Source organism: Chenopodium album, chromosome 3 (assembly GCF_948465745.1).
Source record: "Chenopodium album chromosome 3, dcCheAlbu1.1, whole genome shotgun sequence".
Classification (NCBI taxonomy): Eukaryota; Viridiplantae; Streptophyta; class Magnoliopsida; order Caryophyllales; family Amaranthaceae; genus Chenopodium; species Chenopodium album.
Window position 1 is genome coordinate 56,163,288 of NC_137836.1, and position 4,581 is coordinate 56,167,868.

Consider the following 4,581-nt stretch of genomic DNA (forward strand, 5'->3'; position numbering starts at 1 on the left):
ATTAAAGACCGGAAGAGAAATCCCAGGTTGACCCGAAGAATTGGAGCCCAATCGTTGATCAAATAGTGGCCCAAGAGAGCCGCCCGGCCAAAGAGGCTGGCGCCCGGAGGCGCGCCCGGCCGGGCGGGGGAAGCTAAGGTCAGCGCCCGGTGACGCACCTGGCCGGGCGCGAGATTGGTACTGACGAGCAAAAAGAGGCGCCCGATCGAGCGGTGCCTCGCGCGATCGGGCGCGTGTAAATATTAGGAGACGATTAGCGTCGTTTTAGTTTGTTTTAGTTTAGGATTTGTACGGAGTATAAATACTCCTCCGTAATACGATTTTAGGAGATCTCTCTCTCTCTCTCTCTCTCTCTTTACTCTTTCTTTACTCTATTAATTGTTTTCTTAGATTCTCTCTCTTAAACCTTTGTTCTTAATTACTTTCATTAATCCATATTTCTTTCGCTAACAATTTCTTCTCTTTTAATTTCAGCTATTTCATTTACTTCTTTGATTATGTTTTGTTTTATTTATTTGATTAGTTTAGTTATGATTATGTCTGAGTAGTTTAATTCTAGGGTTTATGGGGATCCATAATTAATATGAAGGGATAATTTGTTATTATTGATTATTGGTATTGCATGATAATTTCTTATTGAATTGTTTTAATTCTTTGCAATTAGATTATGAATCGCGCAGATGTAATTTGATTGTGAATGTTTAGCAATATTGAATTGATGAATCGAGCAGATGTTAATTTAATATTAAAGGCTATTTTTAATAGGAACTTAGATCTAGTAATTTGCGAGAGCCTGTTAGATCTATGTTGATTAATAAATTGCGAGAGCCTGTTAATCATGTTATTTGTGCAATGTTAATTATTAATTATTATGTTTTATCCCGGATTATTGATTATTGGTGAACCTGTGACCCTAGGCCTTCTTATTATTGTTTTTCTCCCTAAACTTATTCTTCGTAGTATAATTCCTTTAACAACAACAAATTGGTTACTTGAATAATTTAGATTATAATTGATTAATTAGGAATAGAAAGACTAGTTTCCCTGTGGATTCGACCCCACTTCCCCATCTACTTTAGTTAGAGGACTTAGGTAATACTTTTGATTAGGTGATATGACTTTACCCTGTCAAAAATTTGGCGCCGTTGCCGAGGAAACGGTTTTATTTTTATTTCTAATTATTTTTGTAGTCTAGGTTATTTCTTTTTTTTTTTTCTCAGAGAACGTTAGTTCTTTGAGACAAATCTCATATTTGCTTTTAGTTTTTTTTGTTTATGCCCAGGTGCTCCAGATTAGGGTACATCCCATTCGATCCTAAGATCGAACGTTCCTTCCATAGACAGGAAAATCTCTAAAAGCAAATCTTGGCGGATTCTGGTGATAATAATAATAATCACCGCGATCCTCCAACTGGTTCTAGCGATCAGAGGTATCATCAGACGCAGAATCAGAGATGGCGGTTCCAAAGAAGCTTAGTGATTAGTCACAACCCAAGCTTACAGATTTTCCACATCTCACCCCTAATCCGGCTCTTGATGGGGTACAATTTGAAATTAAACCTCAATTTATAACGATGATAGAGAGGAAGCAATTTAGTGGAGCTAAGGGTGAAGACCCAAATCTTCACATTGCCGACTATTGTCAATATTGCAATACCATCAGGCAAGCCGGAGTCACTCAAGACCAAATCAGGGAGATTCTCTTTCCCTTCTCTTTAAATGGAAAAGCTAAATTGTGGTTTAATGGATTAAATAAAACTGCACTTGGCATAACTGACTGGGAAACTCTTGTTTTGAATTTTTATAACAAGTATTATCCTGCAGAGAGAATAGCCGTACTACGGAGTGCGATTCAGAACTTTGCCCAAGAAGCCGATGAATCTTTATATGAAGCTTGGGAGAGGTTTAAGGACCTACAACGAGAATGCCCCCACCATAATTTAGCACAATGGCAGTTAATCCAAGCCTTTTATAATGGCATTGGAAATTCTTCTAGAATAACTTTAGATTCTGCAGCTAGTGGCAGATTTATGAATCTAAATGTTGATAATGCAGGTCAGGTTATTAAAGATATTGCGATACACAATTCCCAATATGGGAATCCTAGAGGCTTTGCTAACAAGGGGAAGCATAGTGTCGACTCTGTATCCTTTTTGTAAGCTCCATTGACCTCTATCTGCCAAAAATTAGATAATCTTAGTACTGCTAATGTAGCTAATGTTTCTGCAATTAACAATAATTCTAATGAGGCTTTATGTGAAAATTGTGGTATTATAGGTCATTGGGAACAAGATTGCAGGAGTTCCGTGGAGCAAGTTAATGCCTTTCAAGCTTATGGGCAGAATAACCCATACTCCAACACCTACAATCCTAGGTATCGGAATCATCTGTACCTTTCCTACCGGAGTACCAACGTTCAAAATCCACCACCACAAGAACCACAGGCGCCACAGCAACATCATCAAAAATATTACCATCCCAATGCTGGCCAGAAGAACCAACCACAACAAACCTCCTCATCTTCCGACCCTTCCTTGGTGGAAATTAGAGCGATGTTGGTTAATATGCAGAAGCACATGGAGAGTAGAGATGCGCAAATTGATCAAATTCTAGCACATAATAAAATTGTAGATAATCAAATTGCGCAACTTTCTGCTACTCTACAAGCCCGCCAACAGGGAGCTCTGCCGGCACAGCCGACCAGGCCTACAGATCAAGCCTACGCAATTACTCTAAGGAGTGGTTCAAACTATGAAGGGCCCCCTATGCCCAGAATTGATGAACCTGTTTTATTAAATAATGCTAATCTTGATTCAATTAAACCTGACGATGTAGCTAATAGCCCTGCAGGGCTAAAGGATAATACTAACATATCTAATTCTACGTTGCAGGGCACGACTCCAGAGAAGGTGGCTACTCCAGACAAGAGAAATAATGCTCCAAAGCCAATTATCAAACTTCCATTCCCCAATTGTCAATTGAAGACAAACTTGGATAAGCAGTTTGGTAAGTTCCTGGAGATGGTGAAAGATTTGAAGGTAACAGTTCCTTTCACTGAATTAATCACAAAAATTCCTTCGTATGCAAAATTTATGAAAGAAATATTGATAAGAAAAAGGTCTATTAGTGAGGTAGAGACAGTAGCTTTCACTACAGAGTGTAGTGCCGTACTTCAAAATAAGTCTCCACCTAAATTAAAAGATCCAGGTAGTTTTTCTATCCCTTGTCATATTGGCAATCTAATGATTGATAATGCTTTGTGTGATTTGGGTGCTAGCGTTAGTGTTATGCCATTATTTGTGTGTTCCAAACTGAATATGAGTAAGTTAAAATCTACTAATATTACTCTACAAATGGCCGACCGTTCTTTCAAATACCCCTTAGGTGTTTTAGAGGATGTTCCCATTAGAGTAGGTAAATTTTATATACCTTTGGATTTTGTTGTTCTTGATATGGCTGAGGATATGCAAACACCAATTATTTTGGGTAGACCATTCCTTAACACTGCAGGAGCAATCATACATGTGAGAAGTGGTAAGTTAACACTATCAGTAGGGGATGATAATGTTATTTTTAATCTTAATAATACCCCTAAAAGCTCCATGACTGAGGAGAAATGTTTAGTGTCAATGTGGTTGAGAATTACTCTAACAAGCCCCAAGCTCTTGAAAAAGATCCCTTGGAGGCGGTATCTCGTGTTGCATCCCTTTCAGATGAGATAGACAAATGGCAGAAGGAAGTTGATGCAATAGAAAGAGCCCTCTACACTGTTGGTCTTGGTTTTGAGGACGAAAAGCTGGAATCAATCAAGCAAGTTGTGAAATTTGAGCCTACGGTAAGTGTTCCGCCAGATCGAGTTGCAAGTGTTAAATGCAATGACAATTTGAAGCAACCCTCGATCAAAGAAGGATCTTTTGTGCGTAGCATTGAAGAACCCCTTACACAAGTCAAGGAGTATCCACCAGACAAAGTGAATTGGCGTCCCACAGGGTATGTCAAGAAGCCGCGTCGCAGCCTAAACACCGCTAGACCGGGTGAGAAACCGCCCGATCAAGCGTTAGACCAAGAGTCCTAGTTTTTGTACTTGGTAAGAAGGTCGTGCGGGACCTAGATAAACCAGCGCTTTGCGGGAGGCAACCCGTATTTTTAATGCTTTTTAGACTAGTCCTTCTTTCCTTTTCTTATGAGAGGAGAGATGAGGGAATTTGATGAGTTCTATGAGTTTTTGTACAGTTTTGAAGGAAAAGAGTTAGCCAAAAATTGAAGAACATAAGAAAGCAAGTGAGATCGTCAATTAGCCTCGGGCCCGATCGGGCAAAGCTCGCCTGACCGGGCGCGAGGGCTAAGCTTTTATTTCAAGTATTTTCGCCCGACCGGGCGCGAAACTCGTCGTATACGGACATATTTTTCCGCCCGATCAGGCAAATCTCGCCCGACCGGGCGTGAGAAGAGGCGAAAATTATCTCATTAGATCGCCAACCGAGCGCAGGGCGCCCGACCGGGCGCGAGAGCTGAAGGAGATTCGGGCTTAGATCGCCCGACCGGGCGACGCACGGCCCGACCGGGCGCGAGGACGGCTAAA

General features: G+C 40.6%; 1 non-coding gene across 1 annotated transcript; it reads right to left on the bottom strand.

Annotated features, from left to right (window-relative positions):
• Positions 1-1,834: 1,834 nt before the first annotated feature.
• Positions 1,835-1,941, bottom strand: LOC145625933 (small nucleolar RNA R71). Its single transcript, XR_014110825.1, has one exon. It is a non-coding gene; the product is annotated as a small nucleolar RNA R71 (small nucleolar RNA).
• Between the last annotated feature and the right edge of the window lie 2,640 nt (positions 1,942-4,581).